This window comes from Limulus polyphemus, unplaced genomic scaffold, assembly GCF_000517525.1.
Source record: "Limulus polyphemus unplaced genomic scaffold, Limulus_polyphemus-2.1.2 Scaffold75, whole genome shotgun sequence".
Classification (NCBI taxonomy): domain Eukaryota; kingdom Metazoa; phylum Arthropoda; class Merostomata; order Xiphosura; family Limulidae; genus Limulus; species Limulus polyphemus.
Window position 1 is genome coordinate 905,448 of NW_013665685.1, and position 25,971 is coordinate 931,418.

The 25,971-nt window shown below is 34.2% G+C and overlaps 1 protein-coding gene across 8 annotated transcripts in view; it reads left to right on the forward strand.

Moving 5' to 3' along the window:
• The window catches only part of LOC106466668 (liprin-alpha-2-like), a 304,000-nt gene that overhangs the window by 152,887 nt on the left and 125,142 nt on the right, over nucleotides 1–25,971 (forward strand). Inside the window, exon 1 of one of the 8 annotated variants that reach the window (XM_022395246.1) lies at nucleotides 24,073–24,356. The exons of the other annotated variants lie outside the window; for them this stretch is intronic. The gene's annotated coding sequence lies outside the window, so the exon portion shown is untranslated. Of the gene's footprint in view, nucleotides 1–24,072; nucleotides 24,357–25,971 lie in introns of those variants that run through there. 8 annotated transcript variants of the gene reach the window in all.

Genomic DNA, 25,971 nt, shown 5'->3' on the forward strand with positions numbered 1-25,971 from the left:
TTTTACCTACAATATAATCAAACATAGTATCATTACTTACGGTTTTATAGAGAGTATATACAAATAGGTGAACTCCAAACATAAAAGCAGTCTGCGGGTCGCGGGTTCGAATCCCCGCCCTACAAAAAATGTTGGCCCTTTTAAGCCTGGGGGGGGGGGTGTTATAACGTGTAGCTTTGCGTGAAATTCATAAACCAAACCAAACACAAAAACATGAACGATCGTGAGAGGTCACTGCAGTCACCACACGTGTGGAACAGTGTGATTACTCAATTCGAATTCCCACCTCTTTCATATCTTTAAGACATTATAACGCATGTTTGCAAGTTTCAGTGGACAGCTCCCTATGAACTGACCGTGTTAGTAAGGACTTACAGTGGTGCTTTTTCAGCAAATAGTTTCAATTTTATGATTGATGTTGGTTTCGCGTGACTCCACTTTTGATTAACATGTAGAAGACATTACTGTTGATTATTAATGCACTTCATTTTAGTCCTAGATCGTATTCGAATGCGTTTTTTTTTCTCTCTTATTTGGAGTTTGTGTCATTCTGTGTTATAAGAAACAAATGTATGATACAACGCTAGACTATTACATTGCGAAGGCGCGAAGCAAATCGTTTTAATCTTTTAATATGACCCCCAGGATGACGCTTTAGCTTCAAAATGTTTGCGTGCAAATGTGAACGTAATTACTACCCGTCCGAAAGCCTGTTATTGTGTTGTAACTTGGTTGGTCCTGTTATAGTTCTGTATAAGTCGTCGTTTATATTGTCCCTCTTTCAATAGAACGTTATTCTTCATGAATCGAATACGATGAAACAAAACTATTTTCCAAGATATCTAACTTCGTTTGTGCTTTTAGCGCCATTAAAATTTTGATGCCGTCGTATAGCTTAATGTTCGGTTGGCTTCTGGCCTTAAGTACTTGAGAAGTTAATCCAGCTTGACATAAAATATTTACGTGTAGATTTTTTTACGTTATCAAGTTAGTCGAAAAATGACGGTAGAAAGATTCGTCATGCCCGGCCTTTCCACGGTCCTGCATGAGTATTTCTCCGCGCCACGTAACTGCTCAACGAAAACACCAGAAAGTAGTGCGTAGTTAACGATTTTTTGTTCAAATACTTCTGCCAGTAAAATAAAACTTTTTTTGATTTTTTCTAAACTTTGTGCTCGTGTTGAAGTGTTACAAAATAGCTGTTCAAATGCCTTGAGTTATGAAATTGAGTTGTTTTGTGTTACTCATTAATTGTTGGAAACTCGTGCTGCCTTGATGTGACAGAGCGTGTTCTTACTATCGTAATTATCGACGGAAAAGAAAAATCAGACGCGTCAGAAATGATTGTTTTTAGTTGAAATTGCTATTGCTGTTTCATAATTTATCAGAGTTTAAAATCAGTTTATAACAACATAAGAAATTATATTAGTATTTATAGCTATATAGGCAAGCTGATGCCTATCAGTAAGATTTTTCCTAAACTTTAGCTCAATGGAAGTGCTTCCAGTATTCGTCGCGTTTATGCAGGGGATCCCGATGAGATGATCAGCCAACGTGTGTGAAAGTGACCATTCTGATGTCAGTTACGTATGTTGTTTTCATTCCACTTGTCGAAGTTGCGTTGCTCGAAAATGGGCTGTCGCTGACAGTCTCACCTTTGCAACGGTTTGAAAGTAATGATCATTAGATCAAATTTGGAAATGAATGTTTTATTTTAGCGTTCAAAAAGATGTAAGCATCCTTACTACATTCTTCTCCACAGTAATGATCCGATGGCTGGTTTCTCGCACTGAGCGAAGCGTTCTTACTTTAGCTCAACCGTGCTAATGAAGAGTCGTAGCGAATAAACCACGGTTGACTTTTTATGGCATGGGTCGTAATAGGGATGGTGGTGAGAAAGTGAAGTTAAGCCTTCTTGCAGACCGACTCCTTAATAGTTTCATATATCAACATCTTAATGTCGTTTTCGCAATCATTTGCGAATCTAATGGTAACTTAACTATAGCCTTCTGTATTAGAATAGACACGTCTTATAAATATATACGTTTCGCCGTTCTGTAGCTCCGTTGAGCTTTTAGTTAAACCTACTCATTCGTGAAATCTAATTTCCATGAAACAAAATGATGATCTAAGAATAACGAGTTTTACTGAATCCAGAGCACGTTTACTGAGAGTATAATACTAAAGAATAAAATTTGTGCTGTTGTAACCATTTCATCATCATGCACCAGAAGAGAGGTAGAGATGTGTGTGTGTAAGAGAATTAGTCCAGTTAATATACCGTGTTTCTCATATATATGACCATCTCAGTCCCCCACCCCTTTCATTGAATTTTGTTCGCTGGAGAGATGTTTTATTCGTTACTTGATATGTTTATGGTTTGGCCTATACCCTCCTTTTTTCTTATTCGACAACTCATGCTGATTCCCCCCTCCCCCCATTCCTCAGAGGCTCTGAGTTTGAGATTGCCCGTGAGTTCAAACCAATTTTGGATTCGGACAACATCCGGTAGAAAACAATAGTTGTCACTTAAGAATTAATCATTGCGGTAGCACGGAAAGTAGACCCAAATTGAAGGCAACGGTGAAAATAAAAAGGCATTTTTTGAAAAATTTAAACATGGCAATCTTCCCTATATTAGATTAAAATTGGTACGAAGTCGATGCATCTCGTGACTTCAACTGTAAGGGATCGAAATCGTCGTGTAAGTGGTTTACACACACTATTTGGTAACTTAAAAATGTTTGTTGGGGTTTATTTTGTAGTTTGACTTGTAGGTGAGGATCATGTTACAGTTCTGTTTTGCAGTACGTTCGAAAACGGCGTGTTCTTATTCTTTTGTGACCTTATAGTTGTTTTATATATAATGTATTACAAAATAAAGAAAACATTTAATTCACATGTTGGATTTGGGAATGAGGCTTGCGTGGTACGGTACCTCATTACTACAGTAGTTTGACTTTCATATTTCACTTCATATGATTGCTGCCTTAGTTATAGACCACGAATGTTTTATTTCATGCCTCTAAACGTGTTCTCCTATTCAACAAGAAGTAAAAATAGTTGTTGTTGTTGTTTTCAGTTGTGTAAATACTTTGTGTTCGTAACACTAGCTTCACGGTGTCTCAGCGGTAAGTCCGCAAGCTTACGACGCCAAACATCGGGTTTCGATACTCTTGGTGGGCAAAGCACAGATAGATAGCCCATTGTGTAACTTTGTGCTTAACAACAACCAAGCCAAATCGTAATACTAATGTTTCGTGAAATGATGTTTCAATAATTACTTGACTTTTAATATAATGTACTAATGCATAGATTGTTGTGAAAAAACATCCATTACTGCAGAGAAGCGAAATATGGATCCTTTTCTATTAGATTACTTGCGAACCTTAGAAAGTTCTTACAGTAAAAGTGAAAGCATTTTCCGCTGCATTGCACAGTGAATGAAGTATGGCCCGAAAAGTAATCGATAAAACAGAATATTAAAGATCTAGTTTAAATAAATGTCACGCGATGACGCTAGTGTAGCACTAAATTTTATGATATCTTTGGGTTGCAAGCCTTTACGGACTGCTCTTGTCTTAGTTTCTACAGTGCGTGATGCTTCTGGTTCGATATAGAGACTTTCTGTAGGATTCTGTATAAAGCCTGAAAACCAAAGCAGAAACATTTTTAATAAGGACTCAGTGTCGAACGTCATGTATTTACAGTGTGGCATACATAGCTCACCATCTTTATACGTTTACAGCCCTGATAGGCTCACATCTTCTAGCCTCACAACATAAACATCTCTGTTGAGAAAATGTTTTCCGGTGCCTTCCCACGCAGTCATCGATATTATAGCAGCGAAACACTACCGGGAAACTATATTGTTTACTCTCTACCATTTCTTATTTGCAGATGACGAAAATAAAGTATGGGATGTTGATGATAATAGTGCAAGGAAAACATGTTGTGACTTTGATCTAAGATGCTAGAGTTGTCTGTGGTAGTTGATAGACTTAAATCCATAGCCTCTCTGATTATATGTATAAAGTAATAATATGTCTCAGTGTTTAAGGTTATAGGTATCGGCCAGAACAGGTTAAAGAAAGGATTCAGTATATAATCTAAAACGTTGGCCACTATAAGAACCAAGGCAGGAACAGGTTGAAGAAGGGATTCAATATATAACCAAAAACGTTGGCCGCTATAAGAACCAAGGCAGGAACAGGTTGAAGAAGGGATTCAATATATAACCAAAAACGTTGACCACTACAAGAACCAAGGCAGGAACAGGTTGAAGAAGGATTTAATATGTAACCTAGAACGTTGACCACTACAAGAACCAAGGCAGGAACAGGTTGAAGAAGGATTTAATATGTAACCTAGAACGTTGACCACTACAAGAACCAAGGCAGGAACAGGTTGAAGGATTTAATATATAACCAAAAACGTTGGCCACTATAAGAACCAAGGCAGGAACAGGTTGAAGAAGGATTTAATATGTAATCTAGAACGTTGACCACTATAAGAACCAAGGCAGGAACAGGTTGAAGAAGGATTTAATATGTAACCTAGAACGTTGACCACTACAAGAACCAAGGCAGGAACAGGTTGAAGAAGGATTTAATATGTAACCTAGAACATTGACCACTATAAGAACCAAAGCAGAAACCATTCGAAAATCGATTTAGCAATTAGTATGTAATATCGTCCATTGCAACAACAACAAAAAAAAAGCAAAAGTTATCCAAGAACTCCTAATCTTGCAGTGTCTTGTTTAAACTTTTTTTCTCTCTCTTTTACGTGTCAACCAACTAAAACCAGAATGAAAATGTTCGTTAAAGTTTGGGTTCTTCCCCTTAAATTACGTGATATTTTATAAGTATCTTAGTTGATAGATATCTGTCTCTGAATATGTGTGGGTGTGCCTGTATTTAGTTGTGTGTGTGTAATTAATGTCAACATAATAAACGTCTGTTGAGTCTGTCATACATTGTTGTGAGGTTATCATTCCCTGCTTTCTTTCCTTGTAAGTTGTCAAGTGCAGGAAGGAATGACTGAAAAGTATTTATTAGCTTATTGTTAGAGGGTCTTGTTCGCCAGAGTGTTGTTTTGAATGTTGTCTGTATGACTCAATCAATTTTAGGCATCAGTACAGTTTGTAGTTCTCTAATACAGCACACCTGTATTTTATTCTGTAATATAATATAATCTGTCTTTACAGTATGTGGACCTCATCCTGAATCCATGATATATATATATATATATAATCACTAAATATAGCTTTTATACCTTTTCTAAACCGACAATAAATGCTCTGTCTCCAAATTTGTGTTAGTTGAATCTCCATCTTCTTGGATGGCTTGCTATGAAGATGAAAGTACACTTTGTAACATAATTTTCGTACTTGACCTTTAGTCATCATACTATTTCCGGTGGTAAGATGACGTGACTAATATCTCTAAAACTGAGGTCACATATTAAGATGTGATAAATTATGGTCGAGTATAAAATAACTTAAAACCTAGACCACGTTTTCTTAATATTCACAAAAATATTCTGTGAAGTTATTATTGGCATCTTGATGTTGATTGTGGATAAAATTGCCACCGGTAAAAATGTTCCCTTATATAAATTGGGTAAAAATGCCACCCTGTGACCCCTCTCCCCTCTAATTGTGGGTATCCAATAACCGTATTAAAACCATAAGATTTTAAAAATGCAAAAGATGTGTCTGTAATTGTAAGTGACACATTTTCCTTTTTTTTGGGGGGGGGGTCAGGTTTCATTGGTTAGTTTACTAAGATTATCGGTTGGTGTCAGTTTATTTTGACGTAATTTAGCTATATGTTATTTGGATTTAAATAATTGAGGTGAATAGTCTTTACAAATCATTTCCATGTTGATATGAAATGTCTTATATTTAGGAGTATTAAATGCTATATTTACTTACCGTAATCATATTGGGTGTATTAATGACTGGTAGTTTTACTCAAGACATTATATATATATTAGAACCAAGTCAATATTAAAATCTCTGGAGGTGGGAGTTACCACGTCAAAGAAAGGCGGAAGGAATCTTTGTCTTGAAAGTACTGTGTACATCGTCAAAAACAGAACTTTTGACTTTCTAATTTGAAAGTTTGCCAAGCGGACTTCTGCATGTGAAGGAAGACCGAGGACAACCCTAGATGTACAAGACCCATTCCATTGGAATAACCATAATCGCAAACCAAAGCACCAAATCCCGTCTGGCACGAAAACTTGAGCTCGTGATACCAACCACAATTCAGCTATTATTATTTTCTGATGCAATGCAGCAACTTGGTGGTCTCACGAGACCCTCATACCACAAGATATTGTAAGCAAAAGAATAACGATACGAAATCAAAGAAGTGCAGAGTTTCCCGCATAGACTGCAAGTCGTAGAGGAGATGAACCGAGGGCACAGAACGGAGGTGAAGAAGACCAACTCGATTTTTGTTCTACGACAACTGACCGAACGGCGACTTTAGCGCTGTTACTTTTAGCATCTACGATCACCTTCGGTGGTTGCCAAGATCAAGGAACTGGGTGAAGTGATTCCCGCCCTCCCCAGGAAGTTGCTATTCTACCGGTGTACGCTTTTCCTCGACGAAAATCCCGTGATGGAAGCCAGGATTTACAAGTAACTATCATACTTTGTTTCCATATACGTCACAGGAACTTATCGTCATAGACGGATTGGTAATTAAAGACAAAAGAGATTGCAAGTCCGTAGGATTCCTCTCATGAAGCAACATTGGCAAGGGATACACACACAAACAATTTCTGGAAGGGATGGAATTCAAGATTCACAGAGATTATTGGATTTACTTACCCTTCGATGTAGAGAACAATTAAGTTACTTCGGGCAGAACAGAGCTGTGTGACAACCAGAACCCTGAAGAATTACTTCGGGCCGGCGAAGTGCACAAAACAACTTTACATTCAACAGAAGCAGCACCTCAGGAATCTCTGTGTTGAATTCACCAACGGAAGGATAAACCTGTCAGACTTTCTCGGAGAATCGGCCTTCACGCTCACCTTGGAATCCTCTAGGAGAATTTCACTGTAGATGATGACACATACTTATAACCTGTTGTTAGTTTTTGTTTGCTGCGTATGTCTTTATAATGTCATTCCTCTTATAATAAAATCCTCACTGTCATTTTACAGTTCATTCTGTTCAAAGTGAAAGCTATTCTTGATTAAAGGTAATTGTCAATTAACGTAGGTAGGAGAATATCATTCTAGTGTAGTATTTTTTACCTATTTATCACTGAAGGGGGTATATTTACCGTTCACATTTTAACCCCAAACGTTAAATGTTACGGCATACACATACACACACTATCAGTAGCAATAACAAGAAAACTAAATGATGCAGGAGAATAGCTAATTACCCATCAAACAGAGACGATAGTAATTAATTTAACTTGAAGGAAGTCCTTGTGTAATTAGTTCGTCGTGGCATTGAAGCAAATGATAATCTTCCTATATCGAGCGTTACCAGTAATTGGGCAGACATAAACTAAGAGCGTACCCTACAAATGACTTTATATAGTATTTATACTTTTAAAGATATCTTACTATCTCTTTCCAAACTACAAATTTTTAAAGTGAACTGTAGTTTTCAAGAGCTTTATCAGGTTCGACGGGAAAAGTTTCAGTTAATGAAGTTTTAAACTGGTGTTATCTGATTTGGTTATAAGGATATGAATTTTATCGTTGCTTCGAATAGATTTTTATTTAATTTAGCTACCATCGCTCGTTCAAGCTATTTTTATTCTCATTTTTATTTTTTACATTTGGGAGCATGATATTACCAAATTTTGTAAAGTTTTTCTTTTTTTTTACTACTTTTACATTTTTTAATATTGTAACTACTATATGTCTAGCCAATGATATTTTTACAGGTATTGGAAATTATCGTTATTATGCTTTGAAAACCGTTTTTACTCTTAGATATAGAATAGTTTATTTCCCGTTTGCATAGATTTTACCCATTTGTAATATAGAAACTTTTATATAAATTTTTTTATGAAACTTTAATATTGACATCACGTTTTACATTTAAACGAGGAATATTAATCAAATAACATTTGTGAAAATTGGAACATCAACATCTTAATTAAACACAATCCTTTGAAAGGTAAAAACTGTTTAGTTTTTTTTTGTTGCAACTGAACGTCGAGTTTGTTGTTCCGAGTGTTTTAGATGTGATCCGGAACTTCCACTATTATTACAATTTATGTTATGCATACTTATAATCTAATCAAATGTTTTTAGAAAAACCAAAAGATTAAAACGATGCAAAAGACTTGATTAACTAAATGAGCGATTTGTTCTCAACTGCTCAGTTTTCCAATATTAAATCATCTTATTTTTACATTTGCTATTCATATTACAACTTAGGACGTGGCTCTAAGAACTAAAAACGTTATGAAGCATTTCTTAACTCGATAATTGTCTCAAAGAAAGAAAAATGTAACGAGGTGCATACATGAACTTTTTTAGAGTAAAAAAAATCTTAGTAGAATAAAAGAACAAGGCTAGGTTTGCTTACTGCTTCAAGCTTTCCCAAATCTTATAATATCTTCGTCACGCAAAGCGTTGTTACAAAAACATTTTAAAGAACAAATCTTATGATGAAGAACTTTATTTCTAATTAAATAAGAATTCTGCAGTGTTTTCGAAATATATTTTAAATTTTTATTATTTCTTGTATTTTGCCTGATATGCGATTTACAATTAATAGGTATCATTAGTGTAAATTTACATTTTAATAACCTTTTTTTTCATGAGGAAGCTGAGTGCATATTAATGGATATTTCCTTTTTTTTTATATAGGTAAGTTTAATATTTATCAACTGGAATACTTGGCGTTTAGAAGAAAGATAGGAATTGCTACTCTTTTGCCCAGGTAATTGGATTGTAAGTTAAAAATTAGAATGTTCTCATTAAACTTCACGTTATGGGTCTCAGAATACAGATTAGCTAGAATCTTATAAATACAGGATATCTAATGGGTTAAATACCTGAATTCGGGATATCTCATTAATGAAATACAATCTGAACAAAGAATACTCAATGAATCGAAGTTTTAAAAATGTAGAATATTAGTGAATTTATTACAGGCTAATATACACAGGATTTCTAAATCATTATGTATCTTGTAAGTACATAATATATAATTAATTTAATGTAATCCAAAAATATTTAATGAATTGCACGTAGTATAGAGTATAAATATTGGAAATCTATTGAATTAAATATAGTATTTTAAATGTGTTAATACGCATATTGGTTCAGAATCTTACAAAATATTTGTTTAGTCTTTGTAAATATTTTATTTAATAAAATCTCCTGGTGTGATTGTTATTGGCACAAAGAAAAGAGATGCTCAACTTCTGTATTGAAAATTGTTAAAAACATTATTTTAACTGAAAAACTTTTGTTGCTAACATTTATTATTTTCACATGATACAAGTCACAGAATCTTTTCTCAAAATGAAATAATGTTTAACTATCAGCTGGCCATTAGTTACTAATTTTAAAATCACGTGAAATTGACACAAGATGTAAATTTGCACCACGATATATCTAACTTAATTCTGAAAACCTCCCTCCGTTGATGTAAAAAATAACTTGTTTAAAATTTCTTTACACTAATAGTCCATAAGCTGTATAACGTTTGAAGTAATTTAAGTATTCTTTGAAACACATCATTTTCTGCTTAATCAGTATTATGCCACAGATTACATTTAATTTGGGAAATGGACTTTTTGTAACATGTCTCATTAACATTGTTATAAAAATTGGACTTTCTTCAGTTGGTTTGCCTTTCCTTTTTTTTTTATATTCTCTTTCTCTCGAACCTAACGGCCCGGCATGGCCAGATGGTTAGGGCGCTTGACTCGGAATCTGAGGGTCGCGGATTCGAATCCCCGTCCCACCAAACATGCTCGCCCATTCAGCCGTTGATCGTTATAATGTGACGGTCAATCCCACTATTCATTGAAAAAAGAGTAGCCCAAAAGTTGGCGGTGGGTGGTCATGACTAGCTGCCTTTCCTCTAGTTTTTCACTGCTAAATTAGGGACGGCTAGTGCAGATAGCCCTCGTGTAGCTTTGCGCGAAATTCAAAACAAACTCAAACTTAACAAGTGATTTGTGTAGATGGAAGTTATATTTTTGATTTTTCGAATTATAACCTGGAATTTTATTGGTTATTATACTTAGGTTTTATTTATTCAGTTTATTTTGCCCTTAGTGTTTGTTATTGTATTTTCGCTTGTTTTCGATAATATGGCAAGTGTAGTTTGAATGACAAACTCGTTAACAGACTAAGTTATTTTCCTTATTTTCCTACACTGTTAATAAGTACAAGCTGTTGTCGCACAGCACAAATTGCTCATTGTGCAGCTTTGCTCTCAACAACAAACAGAACCTTTCACCATTCTATGCTCGCGATTAATATGTGATGAGTAGTTTGTTGAAGTACTAAATACAGTACAAGCTTGCAATTTGTGTCTCGAATAATGTATTAAAACGGTGAATACTACACATGCGTACTTTTGAATGGTTTTTGCCTGCTAGTATCATGTAAAACTCGTATTCGTTTTTGGCGAGTAATGTGTTAAAAGTGTTAAATACTGTATAGTCGTACAGCTTGCATGTAGTTTGAAAGGAAATGTGCTACTACAGTGTTTAAATTGTAGCGTCCTGAATGGTCCGCCATGTTGATGACGTTATATCTCAAAACCCTCAAGGGTATTGAAGTGGCAGCCATCGGAATTGGATCCCTTATGCTTTTATCATACGTAATCCACCAAGAAACATCTTCTATACTCGAATTTATACTTTGTAGGATGATGTTATCATTAGAGAGTAATATCTTAGTGTTGAATAAGTAGTAAGTCACAGCTTGTAGTAAATCACACCTTTTAATATATTGGCGACGATTAAGGTACTAAGTATTAGGTACTGTATACCCCAACAGGTTTAACATGGTTAGTGAACTTCTGTTAAATGCCCGTTACCCCAACACAGATGATTAGCAATTTGTTGGAAAGTTAAATACTGTGTGTGTGTCCCTACACCCGATTTTTGGTGGTGAACAATGTAAGTCCGCAGCATTTCTGTACAGAGTTTGTACCCTTGTTTAACGGATAGATTCCAGGCATTGTGTTAGTGTTTAAAATATTATTTTACAGGAACCCATGTTTTGTTTCTGTTCATCATTTCATGCTTGATATCTCGTCTGGCTGGACCACAGTTCTGGAAATATTTAGTCCTGTTTCTTTGCTATTATTTCAAATTATGTTGTCCTTCTTTGCCTAGTTTCCTTAAAAGTATGCCTTTTTTTTTCTTCAAGTGCTCTCATGTTTATAGTTTAATTCATCAACATTTATATCTTTTTTTTTCTTCAAATGATTTTGTGTGTTTAGTTTAATTAATCAACGTATGATTCTTTTTTTATTCACAAGATTTCATGTGTTCAGTTCAACTCATCAACGACTGATTCTTTCATGTCTGTGCTGTTGCTTTGCGAACTTTTTATTTTGGATTATATGATATTATTGTAAACTATGTTTTTATAAGTGGCTTCTGCGGCTTTATTTCGTTTGTCTCCAGATTTAAGATATATTTACTGATATATTTCATATGTGTGTTTGTTTATATATATATATATATATATATATATATATATATATATATTCAGCCATGTATTCATGTTATTTGGCAATCTTTCTTGCGATTCAGTTTCTTGTACTGAGATATTTGAGCCCAGTTCCTATGGCAGTTTCATTTTTGGCAGCTATTGTTAGTCTCTCTCTCTCCAATCCTCCAGTTAAAAGTATTAAGAGATTTCACGGAATCGCTCAAGGAAGTAACACTTTTAAGACACCTCTGCGGTAACCCAGACAACGTTTCGTGACAACGCCCGTTATCTTTTGTTGTTCTTTGTTGTTTTCCTTTCCCTCGTTATTCAGGAGGCATCTGTTTGGACGAATTGTATAACGTGCTCGCTCTCTCTTTCTCGCGTGTGAACGAGGGCGGTAACAAGCCAATACTGCAGATAGCGAGAAAACTTGGTGTACTTAACAGTAGCAGTTGACCGTCGAGGTATAGCATACCAGTATTTATCGTGTTATTTATCTTAAGGTATTTTACTAAGTCAGTTGTTATTACCTATTTATTCTGTTGTATTTGGTTATATTAAATTTCAAACTTTTTTCGTTTTTCAATATTGATATATAGTAGAAAAAGGTTTCTTAGAATTGAGAGGGTGTGGTTTAGAAATGGATTTTGTACGATCAACCCTCGTGTCCGTCCATTAGTTCGTGGAAAGTGGCGTAAAACGCTTTCCTTCGTCTCAATACTTTTCATTTGGCTTTTATTAAAATTTTTTACTTATTTAATACGACTACGTGACATCATGTAACTCAAAATCATGCTACTTGCATGCTTGCTTCTGCTTAAAATATTGAAAGGATTTAAAACAAATGTTTAATAACGTGCACAAAACAATAGTTGTGGAACTAGTAAGCATTATAACCGAAATTTCCAGTTTCTACATAGGAAAGAACTTACCTATTTATATGGTTATTATGATTGGGGCTTCAGTTTATTCTTAAGGCGTAAAACAAAAATGAAAATCATCATTAACATTGCTCATGCTGTTTGTATATGTTATGCTCAGCCTTAGTGGTTGTAATCCCGAAGCTTTTACCTGAATCCCGGGAGTTCGTGATTTCAATGACGCAAATAATGGAATTTAAATCTTAATCGAAAGTGATTAAACTAGCTGCAATGGTTATCTAACTTAAATTATTAAAATATAATGCGAAAATAGGATACTGGTAAAACTGTAAACACTTACACGAATAGCTTTGTTATTAAAATCGTTATCTTATCTTATGAACGCTTGAATCAGATACGTTTTGTACGTGCGTCTGTGCCACCATAATTCAATAAGAAAGGTCGTTCATTTTCTCGAAAGTAAAGTATTAAAATTGAGTACAGTCATTTTTTTGTTAACTTGCATTGAATGTTAATCAAGAAATGGTCTTGGGTTTTCGTGAAATATAAAACATAAAAAAAAAAACTCTCCATTCGAGGAATTACGTTGTAGGACTGACTATTTGCACTTGAAGGAATAGACTGTAGTCTAATGTTTAGACTGCCTCACAATAAAATTTTGGAAAATGCACAATCTAACAAATAATAAAATACTAAGTCATTTTATACGAATTGTTTTAAAGCCGGAACGTGATAACATGTAATAAATTTGTCCAGTTAAATATCGCCACTGTGAGAAGAAACCTAGGATTTATGGAGCACAATTAGCATATGTGGACCCCTGTGATTGTAACCCCTTCTCAGGATTATCCTATACGATACGTGCAGTTGACCGTAAGGGCTGTTGGGCCGTTATTGGAAGTTCTGTTGTGTGACGTAACGTTCTGCCGCAAAATCAATTGATAATATAGATAAGAAACTAGCTAGGCGTACGAGTGTGAAATAATTGTTTGTTTGTCAACAAGAGAAGAAATATATATATATATATATCCAGGGAAATATTTCGGTGCTATGCGCCGCACTTGCACAAACTATAGTATGTCTTCACTTCATTGGTAGTTCACTAGCATACCCAGAAACAAAAACATCGTTAAAAAATTCCTATTATATACCTAAACTACTGAAAACTTGCAGGTAGAAGCTGTTAAATATCATTGCGATTCGTTGAAATTCATTTCTTTATAGTCTTCCAATAGGTCGTCTTACTCTACTGAATATGAGGCCACAGTTCGTGGTCTCTGTGTCACAATTGTGCATTTCGGTAAAAAACTATGAATAGTATAATAATGACTGGAGACGGCTTGAATGGGTAATGAAGAAAAACTATACATCTATGAATAGTATGTATATGTCGTTCTACCATCGTATCTAATTAAGCTTGCACTCTACAGTTTATCTCTGAACTGATTGTAGGTATTTAACATTGAATTCTGAGCATGTTTAGCTTGTTGTGGACTGCTGTTTTTATTTGGTTTGTGTCCATTGTTGGTATTTGCATTGAAGTTACACTATTATGGGCCATGGTGACAACACCTTAGATATCGTTGTTTCTGACAAAACAGCAAAATCTGGAGTATTGGATATATCTGCCCCCTTCTAATAGCCTTCTGCTATAATAAAATCCAGGGTTTGATTCCCCGTGGTTGACTGAGCGCAGATAGTACATTGTGTTTGTACTGAAACAAAACAAGAAATTTCATTGTAAGGAAAATAATGCTGATGGTTACCCCATTGTATCCATTGTTTAATTAAGGTTTCATTTTCCGTTTACTAATTAGCCTCTGTATCCGTAACTGGAGCATGTATATATATACACACATTACTGACAAGAATATTTCACAAATTGGATGATCATGCGATTTATTTTGTACTTTGAAGCGCGTTCATAATAGTCTTGTGCAGCCAGTTTGATCTGGTTCTTTTGAAACATCTGAATTTCGTAAGAGGGCGCTGAAGTGTTATTTCAAGATGATATAAAATGTCAGATATGGGATATATATATGTATTATAACCATTTATATTAAAACAAGTCTGATGATGGTTTTTTGGGGACATCACAGCGAATACTGCATTTCTTTCATATGGTATAAAAATAGTAATATCAAAATTTAACGTGATAAATGTTATTTCTTGCGACATTTCAGGCAAACGCCCTTCGTCAGGCTTCACATCAGAGCTGCAGTGTATTACGTCATGTAAAAGCACCACCTGCACAATGCGTGACCGTAAAACCAACAATACTAATTGAGAATTTAAGCAGCGCTGAAGAACAAGCATCATAAGCTCTTACGTTGTTCATTTTCTTCAGTATTGTTAAAATTTATTGATTCACTCTCTACGTAACGTTCAGGTATTGAGAAAATCTATTGATTATTTATTTTTATTTTTTGTTGCTCTGATGTGAAGCCTGACAAAAATAAATAGACGTTGTTTTCACTGATTTTTGTTTTTAATGTATGTAACTATGATCAAAAGTCGTGCGGTCATGCGATTGACTAACAACTGTACCTCTCTCCTCTCAAGATAATCCTGGATAAAATTTGTTTAGGCTTCTTTTCCAGATAGAGTTTCTGTAATAATTTAAAATTATTTAGTGTTTTTTGTATTGATGTTGTTGTTTTCTGTAGCTTTTTCAACGGACCAAGAAGACGGTTTCCTTGAAAATAATGCATTAATATTTCGTTTTACATGTGGAAATCACAATCGTTTATACGTTTTACATGTGGAAATCACAATCGTTTATACGTTTTACATGTGGAAAACACACAATCATTTATACGTTTTACATGTGGAAATCACACAATCGTTTATACGTTTTACATGTGGAAATCACACAATCGTTTATACGTTTTACATGTGGAAATCACACAATCGTTTATATGTATTCTTGTGATATTACAGACATAAAGTTAAGTTTATACTTTTAAAACTTCTGTATTATTTTAGTTGGATAAATTCATAACGCGGGATTACAAATAGGAGAATTTGGAATTATCATAGAATTTTTTTCATGATCTTTTGAAAGTGTAATAAGAGTCTGAAACGTTTTGAGATTTGTTTTTATTGAGCTTCTTACTGCGTGTTAGTTACATGACAGAGTCGCTTCCTAAAAAGTGGTAGCCAGCCTGTGTTTTTATTGACCGTAATTCGATATTCACATTCTTCCCATGACCAATCTTCCCTTAAGATATAATTTTTCACATTTCAGAGTAGAATAGTTTAATAAGATCGATTATTATTTTTTAGTTAAATTCTCCGTAGTTTCAGTTTCAGGCTAACCAGGTAATAAGACGCTTAAAGCAGGAATATAACAATTCTGATGCATAAATCTATTTTACGCACAGACGCTGCTCAGAATATTCCATCGTTTATGGAGTTGAGGAAGTATGCCTTGAGGCACAGTATTAACTAACAAGTTCTTGCTTCACAGTACATCATTACCTATATATTTGTTCGATGGAAGAAGCTGAAGAAATGAGGTTTAAGAGTACTCTACATCTTCACCTTTTTTCTTTTTACAAGTTTAACATGATAATAAACCTACAACGTTTCTTCGATGTTTTATCATCGTTAGATACAAGTAGTTTACATAGACACAGGAATATATACATACTGTATGGAACAAAGGTGTCACATAACCGTAGATTGCGTAACAGCTTAAAAAGTTATCTTGGTACCTCGAGGTCGTAACTTAAGTATAAAAATCATCAAAAGGAGATGTTATTTCCTTCCTCCTCTCTGAACAACTAGCTCAAAATTTGTTTAAGTCAAGTTATTCAAAACTTAAACCGTTTTGCATACAAAACGTGCAAAGAAAACTGCCGAAAGCAATCCCGGATTTTAAATGTCAAGAACTAGACTATTTAGAAAACTTAAACTAAAAATAGAAATTGAACCACTAACTAGCCCTTCACCAGATGATCATAGCACCATCCACTAAAATAAGTTGGTATTGAATCAAGATAAGGAGTCTTTACACAACAAAGAACTGGATCAAATCAACTAAGGAAACTACAACAACTTGAAGGACGACACAACAATGAAGCGCCATCTTACCTTGTTACTAGAAAACTACAACTTCTGAACAAAGGTTTCAACTTTGCCGTCAACCACAAAACAGTTCCTTGCCTATAGTTAAAAAATTGCTTAAAAGAGTTAGCCTGAAGACTAGTGATCCACTACATAAAAGAACAAAATGTCATCTCTACTATAACAACCTCCAGCTGAAAAAAGAAATCCAGAACTTGAATCACTAGAATTTTGGATAAGTAACTATAAAAAAATGTGGTTCCCGAAGTTCTCTAAAACTGCATTTTAAAACGTTTTCTAAAAAAATTCGATAAAAAGATGTCACATAACCGTAGATTGCGCAACAGTTTAAAAAAGTTATCTTTGTACCATAGTTAACCAAAACCCGTAAACTGAAAAGTAATCTCATGAGCAACGAGACCAAATGTATCTATACACTAACTAGAAAAACACTAACTAATCAAAATTCTAAGAGTTAATAAAGGCAGAAATACTGTAATCACATCCTTTCCAATAAAAAAAGAATTTCAGAGCCATCCCAACCAGCCGTACTAACATGGAAAAAAAAACTGAACAGAACTTTGTTACAAATAATAAAAAAAGACAATCTAATAATTCACGACCTTTATTTTAATTTTATGTATGTCTAACTGACTCACGCACTCCATAACTAAGCCACATATTCCTAAACCACACAAATAGGACTGCCCATACTCGTTCAATTGCTGTCTTGACAGATACATACCTTGGACTGTCACAGCATGCTTAACATCTTCAGGTTTCTTTATATATATATATATATATAAAGATGTCTCTACTTTCAGATATGCACTAGACCAACTAAACCCTAAAGCTTTCATGGCTAATTTTGATGTCATGTCGGTTTTAATCGAAGTTCCCACCAATGAAGCTAGTAATATTGCACTCCACCTCTGCATTAATGACTTCATTCTGTTAAATCACATTCCCTGCACAATCTTTGTCGCCTTCTAAGAACTTACAACAATTAAAACCAACTTTTTTCAACAGCAGCAACCTTCCTAAGATAAATGGTTTAAACATCTGTTCTAGCCAACATGTTTATGATCCGGATCGACACAAAAACCTTACAATCCGCGCTTTATTTTCCCCTATACTGGTACAGATATGTTGATGGAACTTTTACTGGTTTCATTTCTACCGAACACAAACAAACTTTCTTTAAACACTTAAAACTTCCTTCACCCCAACATTAAATTGACCATAGAACACGAAAGTAACAAGCAGTCACCATTTCTTAACCGCAACATTATTAGATCTGGTACACATTTCAAAACCCAAATTCCACTTATGAAACCAAAGATCAAAACACTCAAAAAGCCTTATAAACACACCTTCAAGACTGTTCAACTGGCTACATAGATAAGAAATCAACCTTATAAAGCATGCCCTTCATTCATACCAATACATTTCCACCATTTATTGTTGAAAAATCCTTACACAACCACCACCACAACAAAAAACTAAATGAACTCATGAACAAAGTTGACACTAATAACCCAAAAAACACCACATTACTGCAATTTATCCTTTTATTCCTGAAATCAATTCAAAAGTAATTCACACTTGGATAAAACTTGCCATTAAACATGAAATCCTCGTTGGCTTCAAATTAACTCCAAAAACTCGGCCTTAAACTTAGATAAAATCGTTTACTACAAAGAAATATGTATAATCATACAATAGCAACGTTTTTTTAAACAACTTGTAATAAATAACTAGAATTCTCTATCGGAGAACCCGGAAAGAAAAGCCAGATTTACAGAACATAATTAAAAACCCTCCTACGTTTACCACCATTGAAACTCAGAAAACGATGGTATATATATATATATATATATATATTACAAAACACTAATTTTAAACAAAAAAGACATAAAAGAAAAACGAAATGACACTGCGATTTTCTGACACTGTTGTTGACAGTAGGTCGTCATATCAATATCTTTCTGTGAAAATACTTGTGCTCTTAAACACACGATATTGTTTGACGTAATACTTGTAATACAATATAATATAAATTATGGAATTACAATTTTCAGTTGGTGGATGAAACCTACATATTTTACTGAGTTATTCAATCATGTTTCAGTTTGGTGTGAAAGTCTTGATCTTGTGATCGGTGTAGTTTTTCATCTCTTAAATGTGTCGTTGATACGTTCGTTCAGTTGTGTCATTGCAAGTCTACGTGGGATGAAATAGGGGTGTACTGTTTCTGTAGTAACTTTCATGTGAATCTCCTTTATTGACTATTTGTCCATCGGGAATAAGGTTAGTAATGCACATCTGTGGAGCTTTCATTTTAATAGGATTTTAATCTCTAAGGCCTAACGTGCGCGTTCATCTTGGTGGCGTGAACAGCGTCAAGTTCAGCTGTGAGAACACTAACCGAGATTGGCGGGCAACATCACGTGATGACGAATTTAAACATGATGTGGAATTATAATAATTTGAAAGAAACTCATTTGCGATACCGATTTTTTTAAAAGCTTCGGTACTGGTACTTCTTTATAACGGATTGTTTCGCGGGCTTCTTCGTGTGTATTTATGCATATTTTTTTAGGTGTTTTCTCTTTTAATATAATAATCAGGCAAGCAATATAATGACGTTTATTCCACCACGTGTAATCTAATTTTTTTTTTATATCGTTAATCATATTTCGTGACATTGTTGTGTGCAATTTTTTTTTCAGAGCTTAAAGGTTACGTTTTACAAACTTCAGGATTTATGTAGTCAATCAGTCATCATCCGTTCTATGCAGGTGACAAAACGTTCATGGTTCAATCTAGTGAAAAGCTTAGAATCTAGGAGAACCTCAGTCGGATTCGGTATTTTATCTTGTGCACAAAGTTAGACCTTGATTAATACTGTCATTTGAAGAACGATATTGTAATGTGTTTTATATTATTTTATTATTTAAACACTATAGCTTTTTATGATATATACGTTGTATAATACACTTTAGTTTCTTTATATAAGCGAAATATCACATTTTACAAGGATAATTTATATTTGAAATAATTTATAAATCTGTCAGTAGGTGGTGCTGCACTTTTATGTTTCAGATAAACAATTATACATTTTTACTACATTCCTATATAATTATTGTATTATTTACTCCATGCATATAAATTGCACGTTTTCAAGGACAACTGGTATCTGTATAAGTAATACGCTTGCTTTGTCTGTCCGGAACTTTTCTCGCAAATTTCTCGATCAAACTCTAAAAATCTCATATCGTTAGAATAGAAAGGCCTTTGACGGAGGAGTCCGGATTGCATATTGGCTTTTCAATTCAGAATTACCTTACCTGTTTTTTGTTTAATCAAATATTGATTGTCATCACGTGACGACCGCTTCGATTTCAACTTTAGTTGTTGTTTTTTATGTGCAAGGCATTTCATACAAACAACGCTTAATCTGCGTGTAATTTCCTAAAAAATGAACATTATACTAAATACAATTTCTATGGGCTTTCTCGACTTATTTAGGTTTAAAATACGCATGCGCAGTTCCTTCAAAACCGTATGCTTATCACTTTGTGAACATACATTCAGACATTTCTGTATATTCAGCTAAGTTTGCCTTCACTACAACTTTATATTTACCTTATTTTGCAATAATTTCGCTTCTGTTCACTTCATAAACTGCTATAAACACCTTTTAGCTACTTTTTTTTTACTACGAGTTTTTTTCTTCGTTTTTCTGAGTTTCTCTGTTTCAACTGGTAAAACCATGTCATACACTGAACGCTCATAACTGTTTCATACTCTGTACACTACTTAATAGAATTACACGTATGCAACTTTATTTGATAAAACTATACATAAAGTAATGGTATTTATAATAAAGTTACTTCTACCCGAGTTTGTGTGTCTGACCGCATAATTTTTTTTAAAAAATAGAACAGGATTTGTGGATCTAATATATAATACCTGCAAGAAAACGTAGCTTAAATGGCGTTCGTGAAAATGATAAAGAAAATTCAAGCGAAGGTCATGAAAACGACCGGGGGCTAGTAGCGTAATAATACCATTGTGGGTATGATCATCGTTTCACCACTGGTAGTATACATTGGCTTCACACAGTAACGCTATGGTAACGTGATGGTTGTGCTAGCAATTAAAGAGTTAATATTTAGATAGGTTTACACATACACCCTGACTTTAAGGCTTTCAAAAATAGGTTTTGACAAAGTTCTCTTTCACGAAGCATTTTAATGGAATATGCTCAAATTCGTGACACTTCCCTCGGAGATGGCGTGAGCCATGTAGTACAAACCTATATAGTAATTTCGTGTAAGGCAACATAAACTTCAGTTATTACAGTATTCCACATATGTTGGTGTATAACGTTTAATATGCTTTTAAGTTAAACTTTCTTGTAATGTAAAAAGTAGTGAAAGAATATTTAATGTACTTTGTTCTTGGTTAATTGTAAGAATCTTAAAAGTCATAAGTAGAGAATCGTTATCAAAGCCGGCCCTAGACAAAATTGTATCATGTGCAAACTTTGTATTCGGCGCCTCTGCCTCTGTAAAATTGACAAGAACTACTAATTACAACGTTGATATTGATCCCCCTGGGATGGGCGCGTTGTGCAAAGACTGTACGATGTGTACACTTAGACTTTTTAAAATATTTATATTAATTAATACATTCATGATGCATTTTGTATATCGCTCCAATAAGATGACCGTATGTCTTCATTGTTACCATCACAGCAAGTACGTAAGGATTTTGATGTTTTCCGTTTGTCCCTGAACTTCTCTAATCTAAATGAGTGTGAAATGTATTAAGGTGGTATAGACCTCATCATGTAAGTCTAGTGTCATGTCCCTTTAAAACTCATTTTTCTAAACTATTTGATCACGAAGTTAATGGAGTCAATGACAGTCTTGGTTACAGGTTATTGCTATTAACTCTACTGTTTATTACCTATCTTACATATAAAAAGAGTGACTTCACCTTGTGTTTTGGCCAGATTTTTACGCTGAGTTTTGAAACAGGCAAAAATAAGACGACTCAATATTACAAAAATACGTAACCCAAACCCACCGTGAATAGTATGCGAAGAAGTTCAGTAATTTGAGGGTTAAAGTTACAGTTAAAATAGACTCGACACCAGTGTAGTTTACCAAATACTTGTGAAAGGAAAAATATGGTGATCTATGTACATATACGCTAATGTGGGAGATGCGTCATTGTGTCTGACTGAAGGGGATGGGTTAGGTAGATTAAAACACTGTTATCTTGGATACAAAACAATAAAAACGACATGGTTGTCTCATATAGCATTGATTCCTTGACTAATTGGTAACTGCAACATAAATTAGCCTAGCACTGTTACCCTGAAGAAGTCTCAAGATCCCCATAACGAATCTTCACCACAAGAATATAGAGCGGCTGTTTGGGTTTTTCCGATTTCCTTTGTTGTTGTCGGAATGAGGCGAAAGTCATTGAGTTTTTATTTTTTCACGAAAATTTCCAATTATAGCTTGTAAGCCAAGAGCGGGCTGAACAGAAATTTTTTTTCTGAGCGCCCCTGGTGTTTTATAACCCAACTACCTTCCACGGATAAACGTAAACGTGGCCGTGGGTGCGTTATAAGGGTGACGGTGAAATCCCACTATCAAGTCTGACTAGAGTAACCCACTATTAAGGTCAGATAGCGCTGATAGTCCTCATGTGGATTTACGCGAAAATTCGAAATAAACGCATTTTATGGAACAGCTAACATAAATACACTGTTGCGTGCTCTTTGACACATTAGACATTTTATGAGATTGGTTTAATAGCACCATGAATTATATTCTGTTTAAATATACTTACGTTGGCGATAATTGAAATCGCTTTGAAAGAATTGCTTTTCTCTTAAATAACAATGTTATATAAATGGATATTTTGTGTACCTAACTAATTATTGAAAGAACACGTTTTCCCTATTACCTAGAACTAGTTTATTTCTACACATTTAAAAATTCTATTGTGTACACGCACTTTTCACTGTGTACACGCACAATTCATGTAAACATAAGTGACAACTTTAAACTCTCCCAATTTTGAACTGGTACACTAGAGGGAAGGCGGTGGGCGGTGTTTACTAGTTGCCTCCTTTCTAGTCTACCAGTTCAGAATTAGAGATGGATAGTGCAAATGGCTCTTTATTACATTAGCAATCGATGTGTTCGAAGGATAACGAAGTTTGATAGTAAAATGGATAACGATATTCAAGACGTACAACATCTGTAGAATTCCGAAACGCTCATCTGCGTTCCTTACTGTTATAAATGAATAATGTTGTTCATCTTAAGTATCGTTATCCTTTTTATTGCCCAACTCTGTAATAGCTTTGCGTGAATATCCGAAAACAAAACAAACTGGTACGCCCCCCACATGACACACAACATCATGTTTTCCTCCTTCGTCAACAGTGGACATTTGGTTGTACTTGTTAATTATAAGACAATTATGATTTAAATTTGGGCTTTGGGAAGACGTGAATCAGCGTGTTCTGTACATTTAAACGGACGATATTGCCCTTTTAAATAGAAAGTCTCAGATTAACAGTTTATTTTTTGTGAAGTTTCACGGAAAAATCAAAAAATGTTATCGAAAATTTTAGGTAACTGTCGGTTGAAACTATATGTGATATATCGTGAAGTTTTTGAAATTGTATCGTTATTAAGGTTTACACTTCTTTAGATGCAGTTAAAAGGGAAACAAAATTTCGTTTCTATAGCAACAGCAGAAGATGAACCCCTTAATGTAACTCTAATACGGAAAATTTGGTAAAATAAAAAAAAATCTTTTGAAGTTAAATGGGTTAGTTTTCTTGAGTACTTCGATCCCCATTGTATAAACTGGAAGAAGATAGATAATAATAGTAGGTTATTAATTAACTAAAAAGCAAACTTTTTACGTTGGATGTATGGATGGATAAATGTGTTTTCACGAGGAGATGGTAGAAATGTTTAGCACGAATTGAATCACTTTGATGGAAACATAATTTCTAATGGTACCTTTTATTTTTTATTTTTCAAATTGCATTCACTCCAGTGAATATTCAGGAAAAAAAAAATACCAAGTACATGGGAAAATGTACATCATTCTAATTTTGCTGAAGTATGGAAAATGTGCAGAACCCAAAACGAATTTGATGTAATTTCATTTTATGTTTGTTTTCCATAAAGTATCGCAAGGATACTTACTGGAAACTGATGTAGAACAACGGACCAAAAACCTTTGAGCTCATAGAAAACAAAAATATTTTGTATTTAAATATGACGTAATTATTCGGACTAGAAGCAGGAAACGTGGTAGTAGTTGCTATGTGGCGCTCGTGTCGACATGAGCTCACGATGACGGCTGTGTTGCAGTCGGCGTGTTTCACCTGAGCTTCCGATGTGTTAACGTCAGTAGTGACATCAAGCAAGTCGAATAACCGATGACATGTATATTGACCCACCGGGTGTTGCTCTGTCTTATTTCGTTACATTTTATTTCCAGCATAAACACTTAACGTGTTCTCATGTGTGGCGGTGGGGTGTGTTAACCTACTGACAACAGTGTGAAAAGTAAACAACCTGCGTAGAAATTTTCTAACCTGTTTTAGATAAATACGTGGATCGGCGTTGTTATTGGTTTTTAATACAATATCAATTCATTTATTATGTAAACTTTGATAAGCCAAAAAAGGTAAGTTTGCAACATGACAAAGAATCCATAAGTATAATATTAATTTAGTTTGCAAAATATATTAAGTATTTCATAGTTATTGCCATCCATTGAAATATTACAGAAAATACTTACTTTCTTGTAATGTTCACTTTTTTTTAATTCTCCAGTCATTATGTGATTTTACTGTACTCGTTTGGCCGGCATTGATCAAATTTTAAGTTAACGATAGTAAAGTAGCTGGCCCTAAATAGTTAGGTAATTTTAATAACTATAAAACAATTTAGGCAGAAATATTATATAAACCAACAATACAGGCAGGCGTCAGTCGGGCAGTTAAAAAGCATTCAACCACAGTATTACAATGATAATTTATTTTTGTTTCTTCAAGGCTCGTATTTTGTGTGTCATGAAAAGTTTCTCAGTGAAATTGTTTGTTTTATATATATAATTATTACCACTCCTTCATAAGTTCACTTATTGCACTAAGCTACTTGGGTCGGACGTTGTCTAGGTTTTAGCTTTTCGGGACAGGAATCTGAAACACCAAGACCAGAAGTTCAATGCCGTGAAACATGCTCCTCAGTTTCAGCTGTAGACTCTAGGTTTTGTCAATGGAAATGTTTTCAGCTTTGTAGGTTTGTGGTAGTTTTTTCTATTAGTTTTACGTGTTTTTAACATACTACTGAGAGTTTTCACAGATGTGTATTCAACTTTGTACGTTTGTGGTAGTTTTTTCTATTAGTTTCACGTGTTTTTAACATACTACTGAGAGTTTTCACAGACGTGTTTCAGCTTTGTGTTCCTCTGATAGGATGTCTATCGTCCTAGTTCACGTCTTTGTAACATACCGTGGTATCAAGAGTCGTCAGTAAAAGCATTTTATGTTTGTCGATAATCTTATAGATTTAATAAACTATAGAATACAAGCTGGAGCTGGTAAAATGATTTTGGTTTTTAAACATGACCTATTTTGATAATCTCGTAAAATTACAAAATGAGAAGTGCAAAGCGTGGCATAGTGGTCTTGATATTTGATATTTCTCTAAACTTATCTGATGAAGGCTCCGGTAATAGGGCTGAAAACTAACAAATAAAAATATATTAACGCAGAGAACAGTCCGTGTATACTTCTACATATTAAGTTACGTACGTTATGAGCCTTAAAAAACAACCATCTGATGACACAGGCCTGCGAATATAAACTTCATAATAGTTGTTTTCCTTTTAATAACGGATTTTTCATAACTCAGCTACGCAGATTTAGAAAACAATATTATTTTTTTGTTATCATCTTCAGGATTTTTACCAAATCGGGAAGAAAAAAATACTCTTTCTTAGATCCAATTATTATTTCGTTTACCACAATGAACATTTTTTATTATTTTGTTTGTTAACAAAAATACAAACAAACTGAAGGAAAGGGAAGAACATTGATGTCAAACGAATATGCATCGTCATTCATTCTGATTTTTGTGTGTGTGAAATTTACGTCTTTTAGTCTAAAAAAAAAAACTTGTTTAGGACCTTTTATGTATTGCGTTATGACGTTTTGTGAAAAATCTGTACGTGATGGAGAAAAATGGATATTATTTTCGGATTCAGCGTACAGAAATTACTGTATATAGAACATGTA